We start from the raw sequence: 15,226 nt of genomic DNA on the forward strand, positions 1-15,226 counted from the left end.
CGTCCTAAATATAAGGAAAACCCTATGAGAAACTGAGAAATCAAAGAAAGGGATGAAAATACGAAACCTTAATCCATATAACTTACCTCCAAACGCTCCAAACACAACCTCAACCTCCAATCTTACACTCAAATAGCTTTTGAGGCAGTTTAAACAGTGAAATAAGGTTGGGAGTCGAGAGAATTGAAGAGAGTTTGAAGAGAGGGATGAGAAATGAGCTTCCCAAATCCTAAACTCCTCAAATACCTTTCTGATCGCGACATTCTCGCTACAGGAAGCCATTTCTCGCTGCAACAAGGTTCTCTCGCTACAACGATACCCCTTCTCGTTACAGTGAAAATCTCAGAGAAAACTGCAACCTGATTTCTACAGAATTTCACTACAGCGAGACTGCACCAAAAAATGCATCCCTCTCTGTCGCTCTCTCGCTGCAACGAGGTACCTCTCGCTACAGCGAAAACCCCCTGCAATGCACACTTAACCTATATTTCAAACAATTCTAACCCAATCACAATTCAACATAACATTTCAACCACACTATACAGATATCTTTACAATCATATTCACATATATTCATATCATCATATACATCAAATACATATTCAAATAGAACTTCACAATTTATATTAATAATCAAAATAATATTACAAAATTCAGGGCGTTACACTATTCGTAAAGGTATAAGCTCCACTCATAATCCCTCTCCTCATTATGTTTCTTTGAGTTATCATTGATTTTCCTCTTCTCACTGTACTTGTTTGTCTTCCTTATCCTATATTTCTATCCCTCAGTCCACAGTTGATGCTCTCTACATCCCAGCTAGAAACAAGTGATGATTGATGAAATGTGTGCTCTTTAGAATAGTAATATTTGAGATCTTGTTCCTCTTCTTCTTAGGAAGTCTCTTGTTGGTTGCAAGTGGACTTTTATTAAGCAAACTTATATGTTATAGTGTTAATACATTGTTTAAAATTATAACACAAATTTGGAATATATTAATTTGTTAACTTTTGGTAGTTCAAGACTTTATTGTAAGCCTTGCAGTTCTTAAGAAAATCAAGACGTTTGGGAGTTTACAAAAGACTCTTGAAGGTAATTTTCCTACAATGCACAAAACTTGTTAGATATTAGAATACACTATTTAACACACTTTTTTAAACTTTATTTTTAATTATTGACTAAAAATTATTAAAAGCTACAAAATTATGAGTGAAACATTAAATTAGGAGTGAAAACAATAAGACTCTATTTTTTGTAATTTCTAGTAAATTTTAGCCACTAAGAATGTGTTGAAAAAAGGTTTTAGAAAGTATATAATTACCATTTCTCTAGATGTTGAAGTTAGATTAATAGATTGTTTAGGAGATTAAATTAAGACAAAGTTGAGTTACAATTACTATAGGTATTTTGAGCTTTAGGCCAATTGGCGTACCGAAAGTATAATTTGCATTTAATAGCTTCATTAACTTCCAAGGAACGATATGGAAAGCAATCAACCCAGTGTCCCTACAGATTTCCACGCTTATGGCTGAATCATAACCCCGAGCAAGAACATATGCATATTATTGCAAGGAACCTCAAATAGTACAATCTTTAATTCACAACACTCCAAATAACATCTATACAAATATAATTAACATCTACGAGAAAGATGCTAATGCCAATGTACAAATGGACTGAGACAACTATAGCAAATTACAATTGTGGAGCATATTAATAAGACTCTAAAGCAAGACTCTTTAACATCTCAATGAGTATTTCCTGTAACTTTTTTATATGTATACCTCCTAGCAATCCACAAGTAAACAAGGAAATTGAGTAAGCTAAGAATGGTCAAAAGCCAATAGAAGTAATCAAGATGGCCTCTATTAAGATTATCAGGAATCCAACCAAGCCTTCCATGGCTTGTAGTGACTTTTGTCACAATTATAACAAGCAAAGTACTCACATAATTTCCCAATGCATTAGTCGTAAGTGACAAAGCAGCACACAAGCTTCTCATAGCATCAGGTGCTTGTCCATAAAAGAACTCCATTTGACCAATGTTAGTAAAAACTTCAGCAGCTCCTACAAGAAAATACTGAGGCACTTGCCAGAAAATTGACATGGGAACGGTCTCAAGATCATAGTAATTGTTTTTTCTAACCATGTCAAGGCGAACAACCTCTAAAACGCCAGCAACAACCATGGAAGTGATGGAAATGACAAGGCCAATGCCTATGCGTTGGAGTTGTGTGAATCCTTGTTCATGGCCTGTGAACTTTCTTGCATAGGGGACAATGATGCTGTCATACATAGGGGCCCAAAAGATGACACTGAGAGTGTCAAAGAGAGAGAGTGATGCTGATGGGATTTTGAAGTGAGGACCAATGTGTTGGTCCATTGTGTTGCCTTGTAACACAAACATGGTGTTCATTTGACTGTACACTGTTGCAAAGGCAATTAGAGAGGCCCAAACTGGGAGCAAATGAATAATGGATTTAAGCTCCTCAACTTGTGTTACTGTGCACAGCTTCCATGGATTTAGAAAATCCTTACTGCGGTCAGATTCTGTCTCTATTGCTGCCTTATCCAAACATCTAGAACCAGCATTTTTTTTTATTAAAATAAAAAATAACATAAACTAAACTTCACAGGGTAAGATAAAAGGGACCACGAATTATATTCTCTTATGTATAAAGGTATATTACAAAGGGGATGTTTGAAAGAAATTATAGGAAGGTTATTTAGACTTAGGTCCCTTGTGGGTAAATTTTTTCATAAGTTAAAAATAACTTATATCTATCTATTTTTTTTAGAATTATGAGGAATTCTCTCATTTATCTTTTCTGAAATTTGAAGATATAAGTTTTTTTTCTTTTTTCTGTAGGGACTGCTCTACAAGTTCAATAAAATAGGACCTTATTTCAATTAGCATCACGTCGAGCTTATCAAAATAAGGTCCTTTTGGCTCATTTTAGAAAGCTTCATGGTTAAACTAATAATATAAGATCTAATGTGATAAAAAATTGCCAATTCAGCTAAATATACTAAGGACTAATATTTTATTTATCGTACTTGTAAGAGACTTTTTATCCTAGTCAAACGAGGAAACAAATCAGGAAATATAGTGAGATTTGAAAATCACTCCTAAGGAATCATTCAAAATTCTTGAGATTATTCTAAGATATTAAGACATTTTTTTAGATGTTCTAACAATCTTTATCATACACTAAATCAGAGAAGCATATGGAGATGTAAAGTAAATGATAACAAGGTTTTGATAACTCACTTTAATTTATTTGTGTGTTGAAGTTTGCGGCTACCTTTGATGTTAGACTCTACATCTGCAGTCTCATAAAGAAGAGACTTATCTTCTGGCACTTGTATTCTAGTTTTCCTGGATGCTGCAACTATAACTTGACAAATCCTTGTAAGGGGACTGCCTCCAGGCAACTGAAGTCTGAACCATTTACTACCAAAGAAGAAAAATACGATTGCAATGATCATTGCAACTGCAGGTACTCCAAAGCCCCATCCCCAGCCCACATTCATCTGTATCCAAACTAACACTGAGGAAGCAATGAGTGCACCAATGTTAATTGAGAAATAAAACCAATTGAAGAAAGAGCTCTTCTTTTTTCTCTCAATGTCATCATTTTCATCAAATTGGTCAGCACCAAAGGATGAGACACATGGTTTGATACCACCAGTTCCAAGAGCAATCAAGTAGAGTGCTATAAAGCAAGCTGCAGTTTGCCCGGATGTTGGATGGCAACCATTAGCATCACATGAATGCTTTAGTACAGGAAGAATAGCAGAAAAAGTTAGAAGTCCCATTCCCTGAAAAGTAAACAGATAAGTATAAATTGAACTTTCAGGAAAAATTCAAGTGCAACAAATGATGAAAAGACAAAATGAACACTATAAGATGAAACAGGTGTTGAAATTAAATCCACGTTGTTCCCAAAATAGAATGAATTGGTTCATTTTTCTCTAGTTCCAAAAGGCCAATTATGAAAGGAATTCAATTGGCTAGATAACTCAAAAGAAAAAGAAATAACACAAATAAAAATTTACAGTTTGGATTATGCGTGAAAGACCGTAGTAAAAAGTGAAGAATAAAGAGAGACAACACTAAGCATAAAGAAATTTATTAAACAGAAAGAAGTTTTACTTTCTAAGACCTTAGACATTGAAATATGAACATACATTGAGAAGAGTACAGATTAAATGATTTTATCATATCATGGAAACAGGATAGTTTTCTCTACAAATGAACTTACAATGACATAGAGAGTTGAGAAAATGGCAATTGTCCAGTATCTTCCCAAGTATGAATCAGCTAAAAAGGCTCCAAGCAATGGTGTGAGGTAGCATGTCCCTGACCAGGTTGTGACATTATTTGCGGCAGTAGCATTTCCTTGGTTGAAACGGTCCTGAAGATAGTTCACTAGGTTTGTACTCATGCCATAGTATGCCAATCTTTCACAGCACTCATTTCCTGCCATAATTTTTTTCAGAACCTTAGAGTGATTCAAATTTTAATACTAGAAAATTATATCCGAGATGGTATGAAAATATAAGTATTAAAAAAATCCAGTACCAAGAATGAAGCGGCATGCTTTCCAATTTCCAGTTTTTTTCTTGTTGGCAGGTCTTTTGTATATGTCAACTGTCCCATCTTGCGTATATAAGCCATCTTCTGCCACATCATGTGATTTTGTGACATCTGCCATGGTATCACAGCAGATTTACTATTTTCTGCGTCTAGTTCTCTGTTACCTACAACAGTGTTGGTAGGTTGCTGAAAATTAATTAAACAGATAAAAAATAAACAAATTGTTAACTTGCCACCATGGACTTCATATTATTAATGCTTGATTTGAATCTGCTTATGAAGTTTGAATTGCAAGGAGAAGTTCAGCAAAGCAATAAATATGTGAACTCAAGAAGCTCCAATCACAATCCTTAGTAAACAAATTTGGTGGCTACATTAGTGGTGCAACGTTATAGTCAAAATCATGCATGAAACAGAGATACCTAACTAGTAATGCAATAAGCAATTCTCAACCACACTTTAAGATAAAATTGCAATCACCAGAACATAGTGTTATGAATATGGTACACTCAATTTCAAACTTCAATTTGTATTGGTATGTGGTAGCAACTTGAGTCATCTTAAATCGAATAAAAATATTATTGTTCCAGAATGCGTGTAATGATACCACAATCACTCAAAATTCAAACCAATCGGACGATGGCAACACCTAATAGAAACAACAGATACCATATATATGGATTCCAAAAGTCACTTCTCAATATAACAAATACCGAAAAGCGAAAAAGCTCGAAGAGCACATAAAAACCTTAATCAAAAGCAAATTGACAATCTTTTTCCCTTATACATGAGTGAAAAGTTAAAATAATGTCAAAGGGATGCGTGATTATTCAATAGTAACCACAAAAAGACTAATTGCACAGCTATAAGCAAAGTAGATCTCAGAACAACGACAGGATGATAATGTTTCTCAGTATATAAAACAAAACACGGGTTATTTAAATTTCAAAAGTTCGTTATTATGACAAATTCAAGGAAACCAAACTCTAGGATGATGGAAAAAAAAAAAACAAAAAAAAGCTGAGACACACAAATAAGAACCTAAGAAACAATATGCATGTAAATGCAGAAAACAATAATATAGAACCAAGGCCATTGACATGAAACATAAATGCTGAGGCATTCTTACATAAGATCAGAGAATGTACGTACGTGATTATGTAGTGGTAGTGGAATAGGAACCTTGATTTTTTTGAGCAAATGTGGAATGCCCCGAACGTGAACAAAACTAGGAAGCACAAGACTCTGAATGATATTACCGTCAGACGCAGGAAAAGGAAGCACGGAGAAATTAATATAAAGTAGAATAAGATGCTTTGTGTTTCGTTCTCGTCTTTTGATCACTCACTCTCTTCTGTGATCCTACGTTCGACGTGCATCAATTGTCTCGTTTTCTTCGCTGTTATATAGGCATAAAGACAATTATGATTTTGCATGTGCACCCTTTAACTCAATGTAAAGTAGTAATAGGTGTTGATAAATTGCCTTATTATTCTCGTGGCACATTTCATTATTAGGCTTCCCTTAAATTTGGTGATGTATATGTTATCATTTATTTTTATGATCTTAAATAAGCATAAGTTTTAAACATTTCTAAGATGGGAACGGAAAATAACTAGACTTTCAAATAATATGAAATTACAAGTTGTAATGTAACTATTGTTCACAGCAATTATTATTCTAAAGAGATATAATTTTAGAGATGGTGTCATACATAAGGTCCTTAATACCTTTTGAGGGACATTCTAATGCCAATTTAACAGTATGAAATAAGTACCATTGGCTACAATCTCCTAATTTAGTTTTGGCATACATAAAAGAAATGTAATTTTGTGTGAAATTATATTTTGGGGCTGAAAATTCCAAAAGGTGGAAAAGAATTCAAGAGCAATTTAGGAATGAAAGAGAAATGTTGGGATCTTCAGGAAAATTATTTACATATCTTTAATAAATATTTATCGCTAGAACAAATAATGTAAATTTGTGACCCTTTTAACAAAAAAGGAGAATTTGTATTAAACATTGTATCTGGACAATTGTATAGATATTAATTTATGGGCAAAATGCGGAGGAAATTGAAACTCCTAAAGAATAGGGTACCAAACTCAGTTGAAAAGTAAACAATTTACTAATTTAAATGGGAACATTTATAGAATCTTTATTAATTGGAAAGGAAAAAAATGTTTATTAAAGAGAAAACAAGAAAAGAAAAAGTAATGACCACTGAAGTAATCAACGCCTAGTTGTATTAACGCGTTGGAGTAACCGTTGTAGAACAAACGATAATTTGATGATGGGAATGAAAACTTTGGGAGGCTCAGTGAATTCTAATTTAGAAGTTGGAAGTGATTCTTGACCTTAGTGGCCAATGGTGCAAACTGGCGAAGCATTCAATAAAAATCAAAGGAGAGTGAGTGAGTCACAAATAGAATGAGCAGGTTGTTCCTAAAACCCACCCCTCAGATATAGTTAAAACGGCAGCTTTTGCAATGATAGTAGTAAATCACAATAAGCATTTTGGGATATTAAGGATAATGACTTTCATAAATGGCAAGCTTTTTTAGAAGCTAATAAAATATGTTTCTTAATATTACCTCTATTTATTATTTTATGTAAAAATTTAAAATAATATTAATTATTATCTTAAAAGTTTATATTGACAAAATCAACATTCCTTTATTCATATAAAAATTTTAATTGTAATAAATAAAATATTTATAATAATTAAATAGTTCAAAAGATATAAAACTGCTAAGAAAATAATTAAAAATAATATCAAAAAATCTAACGAAATTAATTAACTTTCTTATTTTATATATTTTTCTATAAGTAAATAAATAAAAACAAAAGTACTATCCTGAACTCACTCAATGAAATATAGGGTTTGAACACTAAATTTTGAGCTTAAATCATATTTGCACTTTGTTTTAGTTTGATCCAATTAAGCCTAATACTGGCTAACCCCACAAAATTTCACAAAGTAACGAGTTTTACTCATTTTGGACATCATTTTTACAAATCTAAATAAGATTTTAGCCATTTTGGCTTAATCTACTAAATTTGGCAGCGCAACGAGTCGATCCAAATGAATCAAATAACTCATTTTATAAGCTCTAACTATTATATCAGTCATATTGTTTTAGCCAATTCCAAAAGCTAAAAGCATTATCATCTATGCTTTATATATATAAGATCTTAACATTTATGTATACAGAGATTTACTAATATACATCAACTTGGTTTTTGAAAGAAGTATTTCAATAAGTTATAATTATGATTTATTAAAATACAGTTATAGTATAGGTCTAATAAGCAAGTATATGTTAGCAAGCTCCATGTGTCTAAACACCATTTTTATCTCTAAGAAATTTCTTATTTTCTTATTTGTTCCTTATTTTTATTTCTTCTTTTCAAACAAGGTTTCAAAAATACTTTTTTTATTTAGTCTTCTATAAGTAATATATTAGTTTTTCATAGTATTCACTTAACATTCAACTTGACCCTTATAATATGACATAGAGTTAATGTGGAAGATAATGTGACATTCATACTTTTATTTTCTTAATATTTTAAGTCTTAAAGTCATAAATTAAAATTTTATTCAAAATTGCAAAGGAAGTAATGTCACTAATAATACATTTCATTCATGTTATGTTTCAGTTAAATTATGAGTCAACTCAGATATTATGTAAATAAATAATGAAACAAGTTAAAATTACTAATAGAGAGATTAGGTGAAATAATAACTTACAAATTACTAATATATTATGATCTTATTTTTATAAAATTTGAATAATCCTTCTATTTTGTTCTAGGTTTTTTTAAAAAAAAGAGTTAATCTCATCAGTGTATTAGAGTCTTTCTGATCTTAATAATAGGCTATTCATAAATATTTACTTATAAACTCTTTACACACCAAGTATTTAATCTTAAACATAAAAGGTGTGAGTTAAAATGTTTTATATAGAAAATATAACTTACAAAGCTTGGATAATTTTACTCTCTTAAGTTGATTTTTGAAAGTAAGTTAATCTCAATATTCTAATTTTTACAAATTTTTTACCAAAATATTGGTCGGTCCAAACTTGTCCACCATGAAAAAATCATTTTACGAAATATCAGTGTATCACTTAGCACTTTTTATCGGATAATGCTTTTATTGCTTATGAAATTAGGTTTAGAAGAACATTTTTGAAAATTTTGTTGGTACTTCATATAAGATAAAGTTTTAAGAACACACACACACTAAAAGTAAAATTGGAATTAAAGGTCAAAATAGATCTTGCAAAGCCTAAAGCCTGGTCGGTGTCTCGCTGATCGATCTAATGTTTGTCCAATTACTTGTTATAAACTTTTTCTTAAGTTTGGCCTCATAAATTTAACTTAATATAAAAGTCCATTATGGTCTTGTTATGGAATAAGATCTAAGTCTACAAATATAAACCAATTTGTCAACTTAAATAAGTCAAATAAATAGGTCATAAGCTTTTAATACAAGTAGACAAAAGGACATTTTAATGTTTTATAATAATAATAATAAAAAAAATTGGATTATAAGGTTAGAAAGCATTATGAATGGCTTGAAGCTTAGTTTGTTTAATGAAAAAGACTTCTATAAAAGTCTACACTTGTTTAATATACAAACGTGGCTTAGTTGCAACTCCTAAAGAGTCATTTAGCCTATTTTCATATTTGTTTGAAATGTTGTAATTATTTTTTAAGAATTAAAATATTAATTAATTTCAATAACTTTTTCTAATTTTGATCTTTGTCTAATTAAATGTAGCTTCTCTCTTTTATATTAAAAAAAATTATATCAATTGTGCATTTGTCACATTGCAAGAAATTTTAATCATTCATTCATTCATGCAAAAAATGTATATCACGCTCATATGTCATAGTTACTTGTGCAGCTATATGTATAGATTTTTGGTAATATGTTGACTCCATTTATTAAGTACAGTATCTTGTTAATGCATATTTATGAGAGTGGTGGCATCTTAAAAATGAAAACATTCTTACAAATAATAAATAAAAGTTAGTTTTTGATGAGGATAAAGCACAAGGTTAAGGCTAACTAAAGTATAATCATATTAAGAACGAAATAGATTGGATTGAATTACAACCACGACAACAATGTAGGTTATGCAAAGAAACTAAACCAACATCATTGTCCTCAACAAACCCAACATAATAGTGATCACTAGTAGTAGTAGATTGAAACAACATTCAATGTTAATATTATATGGATTAGTAAAAAAGTGTTTCCGAGGAATGTTAGTGTATTACTATTCATATACGAGCAGTACAAAGTTTTTAATACATCAAACATAGGTCACCGATTATGTAAAAAATGCATAAATAATAAATATAGAAAATATAAATTAATTTAAATTCTAGTCTTGATTCTAATGTTCATCCTCATGTAATGTAAGGATACACTATTGAGGATGATCTTTAGCTTCATAATGAAGGTTGCGTCAGACATTGCATTTTTACATCTATAAGAATTTTGAATTATGCATTGAGACCAATACCATGATTCCCCAATGGCATGGTGATGTCTCTCTAAGAGATTGAAACTCTAAACTTAATGCATTCAATGTGAATAAAATTAGATCATATGAAAGAGGTGTCATGAATAGGACAAGTTCTAAGACATAATCATGTGCAATACTAAAAGGAGAAGTAAGTAAGTTAAAAGTGAATAGATGTGAACTAAGTGGTGATAAGTGAAAATATGAAGTTTGTGGGCCTATAAAAGGTTAAAAGGAAACTATAAAAGGACATAGCATACCATCTCGTTGTTAGGGCAATGGGAAAGTTAAAATTTTGTTGTCTAGACATGTGTTTGGCAATGTTGAAAGTCTTTGCCTAACTTGCATTGTAAAAATTGAGCATATTGATCTCTAGATTAGTGATGCATCCACTTTGCATAGGAGGGTCAAATGATGAAGTAGGTTCTAATGTGCATTCCTACTAATTTTGTAGTTATAGCATTGTCTCACACAATTCTTTCATCTTATCAAATGTAAATAACATACATCATTGTACATAAGTAATACATCATCTCATGTGCATCACCCTACAGAGGCATAAAACATTTAACATTAAAGTAATTAATATGATACTAAACTAGTTTAGTTAAGAAAGACTTACAAGCAATGCAAAATAGTTGCATCCTTACTCATCCAACAATTAGTATGAGAATTAATAAATTTCAATAATATTTATATTTAATAATAAAGTACCTCATCATGTTTTAGATAATCAAATTTATATCTATAGTATTGGAGGTCTTTCTTAGTCTTCCTATAATTCTCATGTACTAACCACCTTTAAATATTACTTTTTAAGTTTATAATTAAATGTCACAAGATAAAAAAAAATAAAAAATCTAAAATGCCTTTTAAGGAAAGCATACTTCATTATCATGCTCTATAAGGAAAATCATGTATATAGGAGATTGTCAAGAGTAATATATAAGAACTTATCCCACATCCGCATCATAATTATTAGAGTTAGACCTCCAATAGCAACTTGATCAATTTTGGTCACCATGCACATCTCTCAATATAAAGATCTCAATACTCCTTATTCCTAAATATATTGACCAATAATGGTAAAATCTTCTAATAAAGGCAAGTACCTAACTATGATCTTGTTGCTAGAGTGATTAACCAGCATAAATCCTTGAATCAGCCTTAGAATGTAAGCTTTAGCAATTTGACTAAGCTGAAAAGGATTATGGTTATGCATAACAATACATGTAAAGTGTTGGTCTAACCAAGTAAGCTTCAAGTTTCTTCTTGCAAATGCCTTAGAAGGTGGTGTAATACCAAGACCATCTTTGATAATTTGTACTCAATCATCTCTTATTGGTACAATTACTAGTTTTTTATTGATATAACGACTATTTGAATAATGATATTTTGAAGAGTAATAGTACATTCTTCAAGTGGCATGTAAAGTATGTGCATTTCTAGTCTATATCTTTCTATTAACAATGCAATCAGATGTTGATCAAGTGAAAAATTGACTAACCAAAACCACTACCTCCAAATGTGGCATGACCTCTTTTGGAACATCGTCCATACATGTTGTGATTTTTCTCATCCCATACATGTTCTAACACGTGAATACTTTGAAAACGTAACATTGACATATTTTTTACGCTGGAATTTATTATCCTATTTCTTGCCATGCACCCCATAATCAACATGTGACTACTTTATATAAAAAGTGAAACATACAGTGGAATTACTCTTTTTCACAGTTAGTTATGTTATTTTTTAAGATTAAAATTATTTGAGAATAGTATGTGAATTACTTTCTTTTACTACAATGATTTGATTTTTTGTCTATTTTTTTTTATTAATTTTGTTATTATTTAACCTTTTCTTATTACCTTATATAAACTTTTAGATTTTCTGTGACTCTTTATGTTTACATTTATAAAATTTATCTCTTTACCGTAAACATAAACTTTCAATATTTTTACAAGTATCTTTGTTTATATAAAATTCATAATGGTTAATATATTATATCCATTATTTTAAAATGAATTATAGGAAAATTTTCATTTTACTTCCCCTTGTTTTTAGTCATACAATTCAGACCTTGATTTTTGAAAGTCTGCAACTCAATGTCCTATGTTTTAAAAATGTGCAAAGAAGCCCTTCTCTTACTCAAATATCCAATTTTTCTAGTTCTTTGAAAAAAATGCCTTCAAATCTGTAATTTTTTTTCTCTCTCTGATGACAAACATTTTTGGAGCATTTTTATTTAAATAACAGAAAAATTAGATATTTGATTAACAAAATGGCTTCTTCGCTTTTAAAAGTATAGGGAGTTGCATTGGATACTTTCATGAGTTAAGATTTAAATTACACATAGTCAATCATAAGAGGGTAAAATAGACTTTTCTCTAAATTATATTTTAAAATTATTGTAATTTTATTAAATTTTTATATTTTGATACATACTATTTGTAGTTATACAGCTAAATAAAAATAATTTTTAAAGTATTTAATATTTCAAATAATTTTATGATGTATTATATATATTTATTTTAAAATAAAATATTCGAGTCGTTGATGAATGTTACAATTGTCCTGGAATCAATGCTTTGTTGTATGAGTACCACCAAGCCACCAGAAGAAAAACTCCCAGAGTCAACGCACTTAACCCAGCCAAGAGCCAGAAAAAAATAGTGAAGACGACCATAGTTCAAGATATCTGGTATCCAACTATTTTACCATGGGTAGTGCTCACATTTGTCACAACATTCACAAGCATAGCACTCATAATTTTCAAGAGTTGCTGTTGTAAGAGGCAAAGCAGAACAAAAATTGACATGGTTATGTGCCTTAGATCGTAGTAATTATGCATGCTTATACTTCTCTTAGGCTTTAGAAACTCCAATGTACCAGCAATCAACATGGGAAAGACGGAATTACAAGATCAATTGCTGTTCTTTGTACCTGTGTGAGGCCATTATTTTGGCTTGTGATTTTTCTGGCAAAGGAAGCAATAACACGGTCATAAACTGGGACCCAGAATATGACACTGACTGTGTCAAATAGAGAAAGTGAGTTAGGTGGAATTTCGAATAAGGTTCCCATGTGAAGGTTCATTGTGTTGCCTTGAAGGATACAAAAGGTCCCCATTTGGCTATATACAGCTAAGAGGATTATGCATATGGCCCATATGGGAAACAATCTTAGAATGGATTTGAGTTCTTCAACCTGTCACAGGGCAGAGTCTCCACAGATTCACTGTGCCTTTTGTTCTATCTGATGGTGTTGCCACTGCGGTCTTGTCTAAGAAACTGAATTGGGGAAGTAAAAACAAAACTTAGGAGTAGGATTACAAGTATTTTTAGTGTTTTTCTCCGGTTAAGATTAGAGTTTTAATAATGTGTATGGACCTTTCTTGTGGGGATAACCTAAATGAAATTTCAATTTTAATTGAAGATCAAATCAAAAAGTACCTATAACACAACATGTAAGTTTTATCTAAAACAAATTGCCTTTTGTTCTAGGTAAAATCTAACCACGTGTGATTTGGATTATATTCAAATTAACCACTTGTCTCGTTTATTATATATTTAGTGATATATTGGATTATATTCAAAACTCGTTTATTATATTCTGGAATTTGACAGCAAACAAATCAGTTCCTAAAACGAAGAATGTATTCCTTTATTGGTTCCTAAGAACCACAAATATCAAGTACGTTATTTGTTCTTTTTGAGAGAATTATGTGTCTAGTGCTTGAGAACGAATATGACTAACATTTATCATTTTTAGTGACTAACGTAGAATTTTTGTATCATTAAGAAGAAATATATGCTGCTCCTCAATTAATCAATGACAAATTTGGGGTTTTACTCAATACTGATAATTTGATACTCTAACCATGTATTTTTCTCTATAAACCACTTTCATTGAAGGTAAGCCAATTTATCCATTAGTTTAGTTGCTCTCTATATATTTTTTTACATATATTATTTGTGAATGGTGATCCTTTATTTTCATCGGGCATGCTATATAGTTAACGAAAACCTACCCAGAATTGCTTTTTGTGGTCAAGTTTGTGACTTCCTCCGACAGCAGATTCCTTATCTGAAATCTCGTAAAAAGTCTTGTCAATTGGTACCTGAACCTGAACTTTTCTGAAGCATGCAACCAACACTTGGCAAATATACCTAAAAGGAAACTCACAGTTGAAACTGACATGGCCACATTTGTTTGGATCCAAACAAGAACAGAAGAAGCAACAAGAGCTCCAATGATTGAAAAATAAACTAAGTCATCAAATTGATCAGCAAAAAGGGACGACACACAAGGCTTACACGTAGGATGACAAGCATTTTTTGCATCACTGAGGTTTTAGATCACTAACAGAAGCAGATAATGTCATTAGTGTCATGCCCTGGATATTATATGTTATTTATGTGATAAATTCTTCTAAGTAATGCAATTTTTAATTCCAAATTTTAAACTAAGCATACTTACAAATACGTATATGATTGAGTATATATTGAGAATTTGAGATACACACAATTGCCCAATATCTACCTAAGTATGCATCAGCTAGAAATGCTCCAAGCAAGGGTGTGACATAGCATGTGGCCGACCAATTTTTGACATTATTGACAGCCACAATATTGCATGTTCCTGTTTTCCTCCTTAACTGCATGATTGTTCTTAAAAATTTCTGGTTCCATCCTTGGTGTAGAAATCATCTTGTGCCATTTCCTGCATCATTGAGAAGAGGGTACTATGAAGAGGTAGTTGCATCTATTTCACTCTATTTTACACTTCTATAGCCGAGTATTGCACTTTTGGTACTTAAACCTATGTGTCCCTGGGTTATTCATATTTGAATCTATTTGAAAATAAAAAAGAGAGTATATATATATATATATATTATGCAGGAGTTATCCAAAAACTTAAATGCATATTGTTCCAAGTTGTGTCCTGGGTGCAAGTTAACAGGGGCAGAAAATATGCTAAAGAAATAAAAATATAAGAAAATTATTGGCAAAAGAGATAGCATAAAAAAGTTATTTATTTCCTTTATTTCTAGATAAAAACATCTTCACTTTTATTTTCTTAATGA

General features: G+C 31.0%; 1 pseudogene; it reads right to left on the minus strand.

Annotated features, from left to right (window-relative positions):
- Positions 1-1,747: 1,747 nt before the first annotated feature.
- On the minus strand, positions 1,748-14,803 carry LOC113850912 (annotated as a pseudogene).
- Positions 14,804-15,226: the final 423 nt, after the last annotated feature.

This window comes from Abrus precatorius, unplaced genomic scaffold (genome assembly GCF_003935025.1).
Source record: "Abrus precatorius isolate BTA unplaced genomic scaffold, Abrus_2018 Scaffold9, whole genome shotgun sequence".
NCBI lineage: Eukaryota > Viridiplantae > Streptophyta > Magnoliopsida > Fabales > Fabaceae > Abrus > Abrus precatorius.